The following is an 18,672-nucleotide window of genomic DNA, read 5'->3' as shown; positions in this document are numbered from 1 at the left end:
TGATCAGCGGGATAAGCTTCAGTAAGCACTTTAGTGATAACTGATAGTATTTACACATAATAACCGTATGTGTTTCTGGTCCTGGTCAAGACATAGAAATTACCACATAGTCACAACTGCACATCGGTGGAGGTTAATAATGTCTACTCACTAAATTTATACTTTGTATGCTATTATTGCTGAGCCAACACTCCTCCAAACTGGCAAAGCATAGAACTACACAGGAGTAACTAACTCATCTAACAAACATTGCCGTTACTTCAGTAACCCAAGCTAGTGTACCTTCAACCTAGCCTTCTAATAATACAATCAATTACTTAGATATTAAGCTTATATAGAATGATGCCCCTCTAGCTGCCATTTACCTCAAACAAGATAAAAACAAAGTACATTTTAATGATCTTCAAAAGAAAATAATATTTCAACACTAAGTTAGTGTATAATTATATAATCTAAGGCCTGAGGTCATTAGTAATTAATGTTTAGAAGAATAACATGCAGTATTCATATGAGATACTTAAATAAAAAAAAAAAAAAAAAAACACTAAAAGTAGTAAAATCTTGCTTAATTGGTGGGACATGGTAGTGATAAAAATTAAGCCACAAATAGTTTGATATGTTATGTAAACTCATTAGGGCTGGTAAATTTTTTATCAGCCACCTTGGTCCTAAGATCATCCCACATGCATAGAAATCCAGAGTAAAGCATGTTAAGGATTATCCCAAATAAAGTTAAGTCCTAGTTAAGCTTTAAAAAGCCATAGCTGAAATAAAAACAGGTTATGAAAGTGACTTTAACATTTTTTTAAATCATTGTGTAATTGTTCTGTTAACTCTTTTTACCTCTAAGCATGTAGTCTCAGTCTTATCCAGACGATAAGTTAGCTTCTCAAATCTATACTTAAGACATTTATCCATACTTAACAAGAGTGGTCTCAGAGGCTATATAACACAGTCAGGTATTCTGAACTCTTGTATGTTACATAGGAACATTTTCTCAATATTTCTTTTAATTCACACCTCATTTATTTTCCTAAGGAACTGCATAGGCTTTTTAAAAATAGGTTAAAGACTTGTAATCAACTACAGTTTGCTAAGAGTAGAGGTACTCTGGTTAATGCTCCAAATGGTGTGGCCAGAGGAAAAGCAAGCATTATTAAATATGAATGCAATCCTTACCAACACAAATTGAACATTTTTTTTCCAATAAAAAAGCTAGTCCAGAAAAAGTTCCCATTCTATAAAGATTTATCATTTCCAAATCACAGTGAAAGGAACTTGAGTAATTTGCTACTTTTGTTTTCTACCATGGTGCCTTAAAGATAACTCACTAAAAACTGGTATCTGACACAAGGGAATGACAATATGCATATGTAATCCTGTAGTGACAGGACTGAGGTTGATTGTTACAGACATGTTTAAACACTGAGTATTAAATGGTTACATCCTAATTGATATAGAACATTGGTCCAATAACAAAAACAGAGAACAGCAGCTGGAAATATATCTCATTCAATCGTCAGAGATAAAGGGTTAACCATTCTTTGCATTATTTTCTGCAGATATGTCCTTTTCTTAAAATATTTAAATCTGATGGCATCTGAATTCTGGCATTTTTCCGAGCTACTGTATGAAGAGGATGCTGAAGGCCATCACAGCACAGGATACTGCAATAGAAGGACTCTTCCGTTCACCAATTCTAGTGTACTTCCAAAATATACCAACAATCCAGCATTATTTCTGTTCAGGAGGCTGGGTGCCAAGGATCGGATATAAGCACAGGTACACATAAGCAGCAAGATTACAGTCAACAGACTGTGAAAGTTGAAAATGGCAGACATAGTGAGGCCCACGAAGCCCCAGCCGCATCACCTTTCCTTGTGCAGGGAAGAAGATGACTTTAACATTTTTTTTTCTTTCTTTTTTTTAGGGCCGCACCTGCAGCATGTGGAGGTTCCCAGGCTAAGGGTCCAACCCCAGCTCAGCTGCAGGCCTACACCAGAGCCACAGCCACGTGGGATCCAAGCCATGTCTGCAACCTACACCATAGCTCACAGCAATGCTGGATCCTTAACCCACTGAGCGAGGCCAGGGATTGAACCCACAACCTCATGGTTCCTAGATGGATTTGTTTCTGCTGCGCCATGACGGGAACTCCCAACTTTAACATTTCTGATGCCATAGCAGTGAAGATACAAACTGGCCTTAGATGTCCCACTATGCTTAGTCCTAAATTGAAATAAATATAACAAATCATTCACCAGAATACTACTAGCATCTGCCTAAAAGTCAAAGAACTTGGTGGCGTTTCACACCCTTCTAGAGGAGGTCATTCTATAATCAATAAACTTGGATAAGTTTATTGGAACTCGCCAGTCCTATATGCTGACATCCTCAGGAAACCCTAGTAAAGAATAGTGAGAGGAGTTCCTGTTGTGGCTCAGCCATAACGAACCTGACTATCATCCATGAGGATTCGAGTTCAATCCCTGGCCTTACTCTGTGGTGTAGGTTGCAGACATGGCTTAAATCTGGCATTTCTGTGGTTGTGGTGTAGGCTGGGAGCTGCAGCTCTGATTCAACCTCAGCCTGGGAACTTCCACATGCTACAGTTGTGGCCCTAAAAAAAGACAAAAAAAAAAAAAAAAAAAAAAAGGAACGACAACAACAAAAAGAATAGGTGTAACCCATGGGAGGGAAGAAGTGGGGTGCATTTTCTATCTCAAAGCATAAAATAGTTTATACAAAAGTTTTTATGAAATAAAAGACTGAAGGAGGATCTAGAAGCAAATTAAGAATAGAGGGCTTAGTTGAATCAGGCATGAAGCACAGACTCATTGCCTACCAACCTCCCCAAATATTGATAACTTTTCATAATCTCTTAACAAGTACCAAACATAAAGGGGGAGATATGGAGTTCCTGTTGTGGCTCAGTGGGTTAAGAACACAACTAGTGTCCATGAGGATGTGTATTTGATCCCTGGCCTTGCTCAGTGCGTTAAGGATTCAGTGTTGCTGCAGTTGCAGCATAGTCACAGATGTGACTTGGATTGGGCATTGCTGTAGGCCAGCAACTGCAGCTCCAATTTGAGCCCTAGCCTGGGAACTTCCATATGTTGCAAGTGTGGCCTTAAAAAGAAAAAAGAAGAAAAAAAAAGAGGGGGGAGATAAATTATAAGGTGAGCATATTGCTAAGTGTGTTTGAATGAATCAAAATGTAGCTTAAAGAAAAGCATGTAGTTTATACCCTGGAGAGTTCATATTGTATGAATACCTTGAACTAAAACTAGCCACAATTTCTCACCAAGTTCAAATATCATAAGTAATTAAATCAAACACTCATTCAACATTGTGTGTGTGTGTCTTTTTAGGGTTACACCCGTGGCATATAGAGGTTCCCAGGCTAGGGGTTGAATCGGAGCTATAGCTGTTGGCCTGTACCACAGCTCACGGCAATGCCCGATCCTTAACCCACTAGTCAGATTGGTTTTTGCTGAGCCATGACACGAACTCCTCATTCAATATCTAATGTATAGAAGATAGAAATTTAAATCTGGAGCTATAAAGTACCACAAGGGAATGATGAAAGAAGCATTAAAAGTACCAAAAACTTATCCCTTTTATCTTTTGCATAGTGCTTTAACTAGAACACTTTAACAAAGAGCAGGTAAGTCCCTGAAACCAGATGAGCTACTCTGTAACAGTTTATAAGAACAAACTTATTTAAATGGCAAGATAATGAGAAGATTTATGAGTAGAGGTGACAAGCCTAACAAGCCTGTTGACAGCTGGTTGTCCAGAAAAGAGTTTTGGTTCAACTTTAAATTTGACTTAAAACCCTAAGTTTTCATGTAACTTTAAATGTTATTCTAAAATGCTAAATGTTTTTAGATACAGGATACAACCTTCTCTGGAGAATATGCATATACCATAGTTGGCTAAAAGCAGCCACCAATTAAGAAAGCATTCAAGATAGACCACACGTTCATCTTAATACCAACAGTAAATAGATCAAATAATAATTTAATACTGGACTAATCTGTTAATAGAAGAAATGCTGTTAATACGAGTAACAAGAAATATTTCTCCTTGCCTAAGCTTATATCAGAACAGACAACCCACTGATAGTTAACAATAAAAGATACCTAAACTAATCCTTAATGTATTCAAACATTGCTAACCCAACACAAGTATGCATTTAAGAAAAGATTTTAAAAAGTAAAAGGAACCCAGAATTCACAAACCCTGTCTCCTTATAAAAAACATTGCCTCTAGCATTTCTGGTATTAGAGGCACTGCCTGCCCAGTGACATCTGTTTAATGGTCACTATATCCTGAGTGTGACTAGGTAACGTAGTCATTTTCTCTCTAAATAGGGATTGTGTAACTGGTCAAACTAGGGTTTCACTGTCCCATTTAATCAATGAAACTGACCTGCCCAAGAAGAGGCAGGACTAATGTAAGACAGGAAACCCCCACGGAAGTTCAATTAAGTAATTAATAAAAACTCCAACAACTGAACTTTAAGGGATAACATAGTTTTTAATGGATTAACAATTTTGGAGTTCCCGTCGTGGCGCAGTGGTTAACGAATCTGACTAGGAACCATGAGGTTGCGGGTTCGGTCCCTGCCCTTGCTCAGTGGGTTAACGATCCGGCGTTGCTGTGAGCTGTGGTGTAGGTTGCAGACGCGGCTTGGATCCCGCGTTGCTGTGGCTCTGGTGTAGGCCGGTGGCTATAGCTCCGTTTGGACCCCTAGCCTGGGAACCTCCATATGCTGCGGGAGCGGCCCAAGAAATAGCAAAAAGACCAAAAAAAAAAAAAAAAAATTTTTGGTTGGGGTGACCTTGGAGAATAAAATTTAGGGATAACAGTGAGATCCTCTTCTAGATTTCCACAATGGAATTAATGACCTTGGTGCTGGTTCAGGATATTCCAATAATATAACTGCTATTAATGGTCTGTTTGTTCATCAATTAAAGTCCTATGCGGAGAGAGTTCAGAATGGAGTAATCCTGGTTACTTTCTTTCTATTACAGATTTCTCCCAGTATGAAAGGACAAGATAAATCAGGCCTAATTTTCAAAATGTCTTCAAAATAGATGATGTTCAAGTAATTTATACATATTCTACGATAGAACAGGGTTTTTTAGGGTTTGCAGAGCCCAGCAATTGAATAAAACTTAAAACTTAAAATCCAGTGGTTCAATCCTCTTCCTAAGAATACGCTTATAATCAGCATTCTTTCACTAATTACCCAATTTTACTTGCTATAGCATTCCTTACATTAACTGAATTAAAAATCCTAAGCTATCTACAAATCCAGAAAGAACCAAACAACACCAGCAACTATGGATTATTATAACCCAGTACTAGTGAAGTCAAATTATTTATTGAAAAACTGCTATGATCATCACCATCAATTTATATAATGAATTCCTCTTCCCATGCCTTTTCCACTAATTAATATATACCTAGGTGCACTGTTTGTGTTAGCTATATGAAGCCTCGCCATTTATTCCATTCTCTGATCTAGATGAGCTTCGGATTCAATACATACTCAGTTGGAGTTCTGTGGGCAATAGCACAGACAATAACATATGAAATAACACTAGCAATTATTCTCTTATCAGGCCTTCTGATAAATGATTTAATAGAAGTAGAATCGAAACCTCTATCTGGTTTCAATGTAGAAAATGTAGCAGGCCCATTCACTCTGTTCTTCCTAGAGACTATTGTCAATATTATTCTAATAAGCATTTTCACAACAATCCTATTTTTAGAAGAATTTCACAACCCCTAAATGCCAGAATTATATACAGCCAATGTCATCATTACAACACTCCTAACAATCGCCTTTCTATGAATTTGAGCACAAATTGATGTGATCAACTTATACATTATAATTTTTTTTCTTTACCACTAATATTAGCCCTACATATATGAGAAGTTTCACTACCTGTCTTCACATCAGGCATCCCACCACAAACATAAGAAGTACGTCTGACATAAAAGTTACCTAAAGTAAATTATAGAGGTTTAAACCTTCTTATTCCTAGAATCATAGGAATTGAGCCTACCGTTAAGAGTTGTACATGTTCCATGCTACCATGTTACACCTCATGCTAGAGTAAGGTCCACTAAGTAAGCGATCAGGCCCATACTCCCAAAATGTTGTATATATGTTGTTTTCTATCTTTTTTTTTTTTTTGTCTTTTGTCTTTTTAGGGCTGTACCTGCGGCATATGGAGGTTCCCATGCTAGGAGTCAAAGCAGAGCTGTAGCTGCTGGCCTACACCAGAGCTGTAGCAATGTGGGATCCAAGCCACATCTGCAACCTACACCACAGCTCACAGCAACAGTGGATCCTTAACCCACTGAGCAAGGCCAGGGATCAAACCCGTGTCCTCATGGATACTAGTTGGATTCGTTAACCACGACGGGAACTCTGTATGTCTTCATGTACTAAAAACCCTATTGTTTTTACTATAATTTTACTGACCATTCTCTCAGGAAGCATAATTGCAGTAACAGGCTCACACTAGTTAACATGATCCTCATTCTAACAAAAAAATTAAACCATAAGCTATAGAAGCATCCAACAAATATTTTCTAAAACGATCCACCACATCAATACTATTTATAAGGGCTGTTGTTGTTAATCTAATATATCCTGGTCAGTGAACACAATAAATTAAAAAAATCTTTAGCCCAACAGCATCCACCATTGAAATAATAGCTTTTGTCATGAAGTTAGGACTTGCCCCATTTCATTTCTGGGTACCTGAAGTAACACAAGGCAGTCCATGAAGAGCAGGCCCAATGCTATTACTGTGATAGACTTGTACCCAGATCTCACTACCCATCAGTCTAAACATAATGTTAGTCAAGGTTATATTATGAATCATATTGGAGGCTGCAGGGGATGCAACCAAGCTCGACTACAAAAATTATGGCCTGCTTATCAATTGCCCATATAGGATGAATAACAGCTATTAAAATGCATATTGCAACCTTAACAATCCTAAACGCTCTAGTTTATATTATAGTAACACTGTCTTCTTACTATTTATGCCCAGCTCATGTATCACACATTTGAAACTACACACCTCCAATCATAATCCTTATCCTCATTATTAGAATGTCATCAAGAGGTCTCCTATCATCAATATTTTTACCCAAGTGAATAATTATGCAAGAGATAACAAAAATGATAACATCATTCTACTTACACTAATAGCCATCAGACCACTACTCAGCATGTATTGCTACTTGTGGTTATCATTCTCCACATCACTAACTACAGTAAACATAAAGATAAAATGACAATTCACACATACCAAAAAAATAACCTTTCTATCATTACCAATTGTGATATCCACACTATTACTTAATACCCTTTGGAGTTCCCGTCGTGGCACAGTGGTTAACGAATCTGACTGGGAACCATGAGGTTGCGGGTTCGATCCCTGGCCTTGCTCAGTGGGTTAAGGATCGGGTGTTGTCATGAGCTGTGGTGTAGGTTGTAGACGCGGCTCGGATCCCGCGTTGCTGTGGCTCTGGCGTAGGCCGGTGGCTGCAGCTCTGATTATATCCCTAGCCTGGGAACCTCCATATGCCATGGGAGTAGCCCTAGAAAAGGCAAAAAGACAAAAAAAAAAAAAAAACCAAAAAAAACAAAACCCAAAACAAAAACCAAAACCCTTAACACCCACTCTATCAGTGCTGGACTAGAAATTTAGGTTTGTTTAGACCAAGAGCTTTCAAAACCCTAAGCAAGTACAATTTACTTAATTCCCAAAAATAAGGATTACAAAACACACAATGATGGGCTTCCACCCCAGGAAATTTTAGTTGACAGGTAAATACTCTAGTCGACTGGCTTCAATCTACTTCTCTGTCTTCAAGAAAAAAGAAAAATCTGGAAAAACACTTGCAGAATTGAAGCTGTTCCTTTGAATTTGCAGTTCAATTTGTTGATGCATCACAGGGTTTGACAAAAACAGGGCTAAGCCCTTTCTTTTGATGTATACTCTAATGCTTGCTCAGCCATTTTACCTGTGTTCATAAATTGCTGACTATTTCAACAAATCACAAATGTATGGTCACTTTACCATTTGGTGCTTGAGCTGGAACAGCAGGCAGCACTTTAAGTCTATTAATCCATGCTCAGCTATGCTAGCCTGGAGCCTACTTGGAGATGACTATATCTATAATGTAATCATGACAGCCCCTGCCTTTCTAACATTTTTCTTTATAGTTGTGCCCATTGTGATTGGAGGGTTTGGAAACTGTCTTGTCCCACTAATTACTGGGGCACCAAATACATAATACAAGCTTTTGACTACGTCCCCCTCATTCTTACTCCTACTTGTATCATCAATAGTAAAGCAGATCTGGTACCAATTCAAGAATACACCCACATCCAGCCAGCAACCTGGCACATGCAGAAGCCTCTGTCATCCTAACCATTTTCTCCTGATTTTTAGCAAATGTTTCTTCAAACCTTAGTGCTATTACTTTTATGACTACAATCTTTAATATAAAATCACAGCCATTTTTATAACACCAAACCATTGTTTGTTTGATCTGCCCCAGTTATAGCCATGTTACTATAATCATCCCTCTCAGTCCTGGCAGCTGGAATTACCATACTGTTAACAGATCAAAATCTCAATTCTACTTTATTTGACCCTGCAGGAGGAGACCCACTCCTATACTAACACCTATTCTTTTGATTCTTTGATCACCCTGAAGTCTGTATTCATAGCCTACCAGGGTTTAGAACAGTCTCACATTATCATTACATACTATTTAGGACAAAAAGAGCCTTTCAGTGAGGTACCACCTTACACCAGCCAGAATGGCCATCATCAAAAAGTCTAAAAATAAATGCTGGAGAGGGTGTGGAGAAAAGGGAACCCTACTACACCATTGGTAGGAATGTAAATTGGTGCAACCACTGTGGGAAATAGTATGGAGATGCCTCAGAAAACTAAAAATAGAATTACCATTTGATCCAGCAATCCCTCTCCTGGGCATCTATCCGGAGAAAACCATGACTCAAAAAGATACAAGTACTCCAATGTTCATTGCGGCACTATATACAATAGCCAAGACATGGAAACAACCTAAATGTCCATGACAGAGGAGTGATAAAGAAGATGTGGTATACATACACAATGGAATATTACTCAGCCATTAAAAGGAAAGAAATAACGGCATTTGCAGCAACATGGATGGACATGGAAATTAACATGTTAAGTGAACTCAGTCAGACAGGGAGACACCAACATTATATGCAAAAAAGGACACAGTGAACTTCTCTGCAGAACAGATACTTACTGACTCATAGACTTTGAAAAACTTATGGTTTCCAAATGAGACGGGTTGGGGGGTGGGGGATGTGCTGGGGGTTTGCGATGGAAATGCTATAAAATTGGGTTGTGATGATCATTGTACAACTATAAATGTAATAAAATTCATTGAGTAATAAAAAAAAGAGCCTTTCAGATACATGGGAATGACATGGCTTTTTAGGACTTATTTTATGGGCTCATCATATATTTAACAGAGGGATAGATGTCAACCCATGAGCTTACTTTACATCAGCTGCCATAAATATTCCTACTCCTATAGGAGTAAAGGTATTCGGCTGAGTAGTAACTTTTCACAGATGTAGTATAACATCATCTCCCACTACATTGTGAGCTTTAGGCTTTACTTTTCTTTTTACAAGAGGTGGTTTGACAGGAACCATCTTAGCCAGTTCATCCTGGGACATTGTCCTCCATGGTCCATATGATGTAGTAACACTCTTCCACTATTTAATGTTAATGGGAGCAATTTTCACTATTGTAGGAGGATTCATACAATGGTTTTCACTATTCTCAGGTTTATGCTTAAGTAAACTTGAGCAAAAAATTCATGTCACAATTTTTTTTTTTTTTTGTCTTTTCTAGGCCTGCACCCATGGCATATGGAAGTTCCCAGGCTTGGGGTCTAATCAGAACTGTAGCTGCCAGCCTACACCACAGCCACAGCAACTCGGGATCCAAGCTGCGTCTGCGACCTACACCACGGCTCACGGCAACACCAGGTCTTTAACCTACTGAGCCAGGCCAGGGATCAAACCTGCAACCTCATGGTTCCTTGTTGGATTTGTTAACCACTGAGCCATGACGGGAATTCCCATTTCACAAAACTTTATTTGCAGTAGTAAATATGACTTTTTTTCCCACAGCACTTTTGTGGCCTTTCAGGGATGTCGCTACATTATTCCAACTACCCTGATGCACACACAACATGAAATAGCTCATCCATGGGCTCATTCACGCAGTAACATCAGCAATGCTAATTGTTTTCATAATTTAAGAAGAATTTGCATCCAAACAAGAAGTCTCAGGAGTGGAAACTGCTACTACTCACCTAGAATGGTTACAGGGATGCCATCTCCTATGTTTGAAGAGCCTACCTATGTACATTTAAAATAAGGAAGAGGGAGTTCCTCTGTGGCTCAGCGGGTTAAGAATCCAGCATTGTCACTGCTGTGGCGCAGATTCAACTCCGTCCCAGGAATGCCCACATGCTGCAAGGGCAGCCACAACAACAAAAAAAAAAGAGGAAAGAGGGAATTGAATCCTTGCCAATGGTGTTAAGCCAATACCACAACCATCGTGTCTTTCTCGGTAAGTGTGGTAACAGCAAAAATTATAGAACTTTGTCAAAGTTAAATTATAGGTAAAAATCCTGTATATCACTAGGTGTATCCTCCCCAAAGGCAACAAAAGCTATTATGGAAGAACTTTTACATTTTCATGATCACACATTAATAATCATTTTGGGGAGTTCCCTTGGGGGATAGTGGGTTAAGGATCTGGAGTTGTTACTACAGTGGCTTGGGTTGCTTCTGTGTTGCATGTTCCATCCCTGGTCCAGGAACTTCCACATGCCAGGGGCATGGCCAAAGTATAATTATTTTTGGATAAGTTCTTTGGTCCTCTATATTATTTCACTAATATTGAAACTGAACTGATTCATACACATACATTAGATGCACAAGTAAAACAATTTGAACCATTTACCAGCCACCATTCTAATTTTCTTCTTTTCTTTTTTGGCCACCCCATGACAATGTGCAATCCCCACACCAGGGATCAAATCCAAGCCACAACTGCAACCAGATCTGCAACCAGATCTTTTAACCCACTGTGCTGGGCAGGGGATTGAACCCGCGCTGCAGAGATACCACAGATCCCATTGTGCCACAGAGGGGACTCCCACCATTCTAATCTTAATTGCTCTATCATCATTGCTAGTCCTGTACATGATATGTGAAATCAATAACCCTTCCCTAAACTTAAAAACTACAGGTCATCAGTGATACTGAAGCTATGAATATACAGATTATAAAAATTTAAATTTTGACTCCTCTGTAACCCCTACATCATATCTAAAATCAGAAGTATGACTAATAGACATTAACAATCGAGTAGTATAGAGATAGTCATCAAATATTAATTTCCTCTGAAAATGTTTTACACTCATAAACTCTTCCCTCTTAAGGCCTAAAAAAAGCTGCCATACCAGGACACCAAAATTAAAGGGCCCTGATACCAACAAGGCCTATGTTGTGAGCAATGATCAGTAGGCAACGTTTTCCTGTGTTTGAGATGGGACCAAGGAGACAGCTGAGACATGGGGTGAATCCGGAGCCCATGGTGAACATGCTTTCTGAACTCCAGGACTGGGATGGGGCCTCTGGGGTCCCAGTCCACCCACCATGCCCTCCTGAGTTGGGTCATGGGAACATTCCGCATGGGTGATAAGGTGGCCTGAGAAAGTGTCATGACTCTGACACTGTGTCCCACGTGGACTCCATGCTCTTGGGATCATACCCTATACTCTGCGAGTGCCTCCTGCAAGGCTCTTCCTGCCTCAGGAGTAGAGATCACCTGGCAAGCAGCTGACCTGTCAGCAAACACCATAGGATGCCATTCAAATGGGGGTCCTGGAGGTGACAGCTCATGGAAGGAAGTGGACTGTGGTGCCAGGGCTGCCAGAGCAGGTGGGGAGTGACATGTTCATGGTTGTGGAACTTTGGTTTTATTACAAGACGAAAAATTCTATGGATGGTGTAAGGGCTCCACAACAACACGAATGTAACTCATGCCTCAGAAACATGAACTTAAAATGGTGATGATGGTAAAGGGTATGTGATATGTGTTATAGTCCACTTAAAATAAATTTCATTTAATTTATTTTTTACTTTTTGCTTTTTGGGGCCACATCTATGGCATATGGAAATTCCCAGGCTAGGGGTCGAATCAGAGCTACAGCTGCCCGCCTACACCATAGCCACAGTAACTCAGGGTCTGAGCCACGTCTGCCACCTACACCACAGCTCACAGCAATGCCAGATGCTTAACCCACTGAGTAAGGCCAGGGATCAAACCCACATTCTCATGGATACTAGTCGGATTTGTTTCTCCTGAGCCATAATGGGAACTCCCTAAAATATATTTTAAAAATGATGTCTTGTTAAGATTCCATTTTGACTCCCTTTATCACAAATGTGGGAGCCCCAAGCACTGTCCACCACCAAGGAGGCCATCATGGTACTTTCACATGGCACATGGGGAATCATTCTTAAGGGGGCTAGTCTGTGCTACTTGAACTCTGTTCAGGGGAACCCAAACAGTGGTGACCCCCGTGGGTTAGATATACATTATTTTTAAAAATTTATTTATTTTTTGTATTTTGTCTTTTGAGGGTTGCACCCACAGCACATGGAGGTTCCCAGGCTAGGGGTCCAATCGGAGCTGTTGCTGCTGGCCTACACCACAGCCACAGCAACGCAGGATCCAAGCCGTGTCTGCAACCTACACCACAGCTCATGGCAACACCTGATCCTTAACCCACTGAGCAAGGCCAGGGATCAAACCCACAACCTCATGGTTCCTAGTCAGATTCATTTCCACTGCACCATGATGGGAACTCCTACATTATGAAATTAATATGATGCCACCAAGAGTTGCCACTCAGCAGAACACAGAGCGGCAACTACCCAAAGGTGCCTTTCCTCATATGAATGTGTCAAGATAAAGAGAAGAAAGGGGACCACAGGTTCATCAGGGCAACACCCTCAATTCAGAGATTTGAAACTTCAGAGAGCACAAGATATACTGGAGGAAAAGAGCAGTCATGGAGTTTCCCCTGCACAGAGCCTGACCCACACAGATGGGGTGAGACCCACACAATCGCCAGACCCTCACCTGGGGGCTCATGTTTATACTAACCAGGGTGACCTCACCTCCCTAGACACTGCACCTGAGGACCTGGCACCTGCTAGGACTGTAAAAGAAGTGTGGGGGAGTTCCCGTCGTGGCGCAGTGGTTAACGAATCCGACTAGGAACCATGAGGTTGCGGGTTCGGTCCTGCCCTTGCTCAGTGGGTAACGATCCGGCGTTGCCGTGAGCTGTGGTGTAGGTTGCAGACGCAGCTCGGATCCTGCGTTGCTGTGGCTCTGGCGTAGGCCGGTGGCTACAGCTCCGATTGGACCCTAGCCTGGGAACCTCATATGCCGCAGGAGCAGCCCAAGAAGTAGCAACAACAACAACAACAGCAAAAAAAAAAAAAAAAAAAAAAAAAAAAAAAAAAAAAAGAAGTGTGGGGCCTGGAGTTCCCGGTGTGGCTCAGCGGAAACAAATATGACTAGTATCCATGAGGATGCAGGTTTGATCCCTGGCCTCTCTCAGTGGGTTGAGGATCTGGTGTGGCCATGAGCTGTGGTGGAGGTCACAGATGCGGCTTGGAATCTGGCGTTGCTGTGGCTGTGGTGTAGGCCAGTAGCTACAGCTCTGATTTGACCCCTAACCTGGGAACTTCCATATGCCATGGGTGTGGCCCTAAAAAGCCAAAAAACAAACAAACAAAAAGAAATGTGGGGTCTGTCTCTTCCCCCAACGCTTGTCCCAGAGAAGTCAGTCCCCACCTCTTTTCACTTTGGTTCTGGGTTATTTTAATTGTTTTTAACCTTCTATGCTAATGTTGAACATACTACCTTGGCTCTGGCAGGCTTGGCCATTTCCTGCCTTGCTGAAGTGTTGAGAAAACTCAAGGGAAAGCAGGGCTGAAAGAGGAGCTCAGGTCTGGACTCTGCTGAGTAGGGATGGGCAACCAGAAGGAGACCCCAGAGGCAACTCCCCCAATTGGCCTTACACCCAGACCCACGTGCCCAGCAATCAATTCACCAGGCAAACACGCCTCCCTCCTCACCCGGTGCAATCTGGTGAATTTGTTTATTATTTATTTATTCTTTAAATGGCCATACACAAAGCATATGGGAGTTCTCAGGCCAGGGATTGAATACGAGCTGCAGCTTGGACCTATGCTGCAGCTATAGTAATGCTGGATCTTTTAACCCACAGTACCAGGCCAGGGATCAAACCTGTACCTCTATAGCCACTGACCAGAGCCACTGTAGTCAGATTTTTAACCTGCTGCACCACAGCAGGAACTCCAAGGTAAACTGGTTTAATTATGAGGTAGCTCATCTGAGGAGCCTCCACAGTCCCAGAGAAGGTGACCGTCCAAGGGTAAGGACTAAGTTTCCTCCCATAGCAATGACTCCTGGGAGGGCAGAGAACCACACTCAGAGCAGAGGCTGTGACCAGACAAGCCCACCTCAGCTCCAGATCTGACATCTAAGCACAGACATTTGGACAGAGGCATAAAACTTCCCAGGACTGAGGCCAGTCTGGGTCTCTACCCAGGACCCCATGTCCCACCACCCCCAAAGCTCTCAGGACTGAGGTTGGGTCTCCACCAGGTCCCCACATCCTAGTGTAGGCAGAACCTGGTCAGGTCTAAACATATGCAGTGTAGACAGGGCATGGAGAGGTCCAAATCTACCATGTGGACAGAACTCGGTCAGGTTTAACCTAGTTTAGGGCTGCTCTCCTGGGAGGCACAGGTCACACACATGGGACCTCTTCCCTCTGGACAGGGGCTTAGCCTTGGCGAGAAGTAGGATGTCCATTTCTTGGAGAATAAATCAATATCCGGCTGACTATTTCACCCACATCAGGAAACTGTACGCAATGTTTGCCATTAAAACATTTCAACACGCAAAACAAAAAAGTTACCGATTTCTCTGGCCATGTGATGGTCAGATCCCAGAAGTCAGCCTGGAGCTTCTTGTAGTGCAGCCCAGGATCCCTAAGAACAGACCAGACGTGGTCCAGTTCCACCATCCCAGGTCCCTGATAGAGCACCCATCCTGTGGACAACTAAAATGACTCATACACAACTCTAGATGCACAAGTAGGACAACTTGAACATTGTTAACAACCATTATAATCTTAATTGTCCTATCATCATTGCAAATTCTTTAAGCATATGTAAAATCAATAATCCTTTCCTGGAGTTCCCATTGTGGTGCAGCGGGAACGAAACCAACTAGTATCCATGAGGATGGGGGTCAGATCCCCAGGCTTGCTCAGTGGGTTAAGGAGCTGGCATTGCCATGAGCTGTGGCATAGGTTGCAGACATGGCCTGGATTCTGAGGTGCTGTGGCTGTGGTAGGCCAGCAGCTGCAGCTCTAATTTGACCCCTAGCCTGGGAACTTCCATATGCTGTGGGAGCAGCCCTTAAAAAAGCAAAAAAAAAAAAAAAAAAAAAAAAAAGAAAAGAAAGAAAAAAAATAAAAAAATATAATCCTTTCCTAAGCATAAAAACTATGGGTCATCAATGATACTGAAGCTACAAATATACAGATTATGAAGATTTACATTTGGCTCCTCTATAATCTTCACATCAGATCTAAAACCAGGAGAATTATCACTAAAAGAAGTCAACAACCGAGCAGTATAGGCATCAATGATCAGTTTCCTCCAAAAATGTTTTACACTGATGAGCTGTTCCCTCTATGCCTAAAAACAGCTGCTATCCCAGAACGTCTAAATGAAAGGATCCTGATATTGACAAGACCAGGCCTATGCTTTGGACAATGATCAGAAGTGCACCGACTGCCCACGCAAGGTAATTGCCTCCCCCAGCAGGTTCCATGTCCCTCCTCTGAGGGGACCGGCTCACAGAGCCTCCTCTTAGCAAGATTCACTTTGCAAACCTTCCCTTCACTGGTATTCATGTTACAAATCCTTCCTTTGCTGGGATTTGTCTTAAAATCCTGTTTTGGGGTCACCCAGGAGGCTTTTCCCCCTGAAGTGGGTTTAGTCTCACGTCAGCAGAGCGGCTTTCCTGGGTCACACTCACCACCTGCTCATCCATTCCCAGCTCACACCCAGAAAGACCCCCTTGGTCCCCAACCCCATGGCTCTGCCTGGGTCCTCACTCCCCTACCGCCTGGCCCCTCCCTCTTATGTCCCCTGCAGGGTCACCAGGAATTCCCACCAGCCCGGGGTGGGCTATCCACTCTGTCCTTAGGGAAGCCTCTGTGTTGCCAGGTGGAAGAAGCAAGAGGTGCTCATGGGGCCTCCCTCATGCAGCACAGCAGCCAGCACCCACCTACTGACCTTGTGACTCTGAACGCACCTGGGTCAGGGTCCAAGGACTTACAGCATCTTTGGTTCTCATCTCATTCCAGCAATGCCCACAGGGGAATCATGCTGAGCAACTCTGTGCTGGCTGCAAAGAGAACGCTCATTCACAAGCCCCTCCCGGTTCATGGGCTCTTTTGGGCAGGCCCCTCCTAGGATATGGAGCTCACCTGGGCAATCAGCCAGTAGCCCACAGGGCTCACAAGGCAGGCCCCTCCGAGGATGTGGAGCTCACCTGGGCAGGCCCCCTGAGAGGGTTTAGCACATAGGAACTGTGCACATAGCCCTCACTGCAGACCACCCCCAGCCCCACTTGTTAGAGCTGACCCTGAGCACCTGAGACCAGGATCTGAACTAACAAACAGAAGCTCCTGGACAGGCCTGTGCCCCTGGGCCTCACTCTGTGCAGCCTCCCTCCACTGGGTTTCCCGGAAGCTTCCACTGAGCCAGGGTACCTGGCATCTGTTTCCACTCACCTTCTCTTCTCTCCTTGACTTCTGGATTTCTCTCCTGATGGTCCTTTTTTTTTTTTTTTTTTTTTTGGTCTTTATAGGCATATGGAGGTTCCCAGGCTAGGGGTCTAATCGGAGCTGTTGCTGCTGGCCTGCACCACAGCCACAGCAACATGGGATCCGAGCTGCGTCTGCGACCTACACCACAACTCATGGCAATGCCAGATCCTTAACCCACTGAGGGAGGCCAGGGATCAAACCTGCAACCTCATGGTTCCTAGTTGGATTCGTTTCCACTCTGGCACGACGGGAACTCCCTGAGGGTCTTCTTGAAATTGTATTCCACTCATGGGCCTGTTAAAACGATTAGAAAACAAGCTGGAGCTACAGTCCTTTGTCTATCCTGACCCTCAGGACCTCACTCTTGTTCCTTATGCGTAGCCCATGCAGCAAGACCCATTTTCTGCAACCATGAGCCCCTGATGCGTGAGGACTGGCTGACCTGGACATCTTGACCCAGCAAGCCCACCCTTCCCAGGTGTGCTGGGTTGAGGTCCGTATAAATAGCCACTCCAGGCAGCAAGAGTACCTGCAGCTGTATCTGAGGCTATGCTTTCTGCCCTGTCAGCAACAACAGGGCTCTGCTGGTTGGAGGGAGTAAGGACCCATGTGGGTGGCCCAGTCTGAGTGGGCCTCTGCTGGACCTTCCATAGGAATTGACAGGCCACGACCTGCTAAGGAAGAGGATGTGTCTCTCACATCTGCCATTGGAAGTTCTCCCCTGGGGAAGAGGCGAGGAAGCAAGAAAAAAGGCAGAGAGGACTCAGATAGGAGTAACTCAGTCAGGTAGGCAAATGGAAAGCTTCCAGAAAAGGCCATAGGCCAGGTCCATCCCCTAGAGCCTGCAGAGACCAACACAGCAAGCATGCTGTCACAGGCATGGCACCAAATGCTTTCTTCCAGCTTTAAAAGTCTTTGCACATATTCAGGTGGTTTCCCTGGGAAGAGTGGATAAGGTTCAGGGGCAGCATTGACTGGCATTTACTCAGAGACCCCTCCACACGGTCCATCAGCTTTCCAATGAGGATGCTCTTTGTTGGGGGCACTGCTGGCTGCATGGGAGAAAATTTCCCACCTCTGACCGACCTCAGAATTGTTCATCAGTGTAGTCAATGTCCTTATTGGGTTGTCATCTGTGTAATTGGTGGGTTCGTAATTAGCAGTGTGAACGGCGATATTAAAGGTCCTTGATCAGGGGTGAAATAGGTGTAAGAACCTGCGGCTGTGTGCAACCAACACCCTTAGGGATGGCTTGCAGACTTGACCCCTCAACAGTCCATCCCAACATGTCCACCCACTGCTTTGGGTTTTCTGGGGGCCCAATGCTGACTCTGAGTCTCTGTAATCCAGCCCCTATCTGCCTTTAGTGAGACCCACACTTCAAATCAAATATCAAACAAACTCATGCAATGCAAAATGGTCTCTTAGGATCATGGTTCCATGGCACCAAAAAAGGAGATTCCCATCCACGGCAAAGGGAAAAACCCAACCCTTAATTTCTTGCCCTTAATTTGCCCCCACTGCATGTATGCAGTTATTTCTAGTTCCTCTGCCACAGGCAAAACCCAACAGGCTAAGGAAGGATACCTGGGGTCATCA

At 42.9% G+C, this 18,672-nt stretch overlaps 1 pseudogene; it reads right to left on the bottom strand.

Annotated features, from left to right (window-relative positions):
- Positions 1-1,584: 1,584 nt before the first annotated feature.
- On the bottom strand, positions 1,585-1,843 carry LOC110258585 (annotated as a pseudogene).
- Between the last annotated feature and the right edge of the window lie 16,829 nt (positions 1,844-18,672).

The sequence above is a fragment of the Sus scrofa genome, unplaced genomic scaffold (genome assembly GCF_000003025.6).
Source record: "Sus scrofa isolate TJ Tabasco breed Duroc unplaced genomic scaffold, Sscrofa11.1 Contig2453, whole genome shotgun sequence".
In the NCBI taxonomy this organism is placed as follows: Eukaryota; Metazoa; Chordata; class Mammalia; order Artiodactyla; family Suidae; genus Sus; species Sus scrofa.
This window is presented reverse-complemented; position numbering and strand designations above follow the sequence as displayed.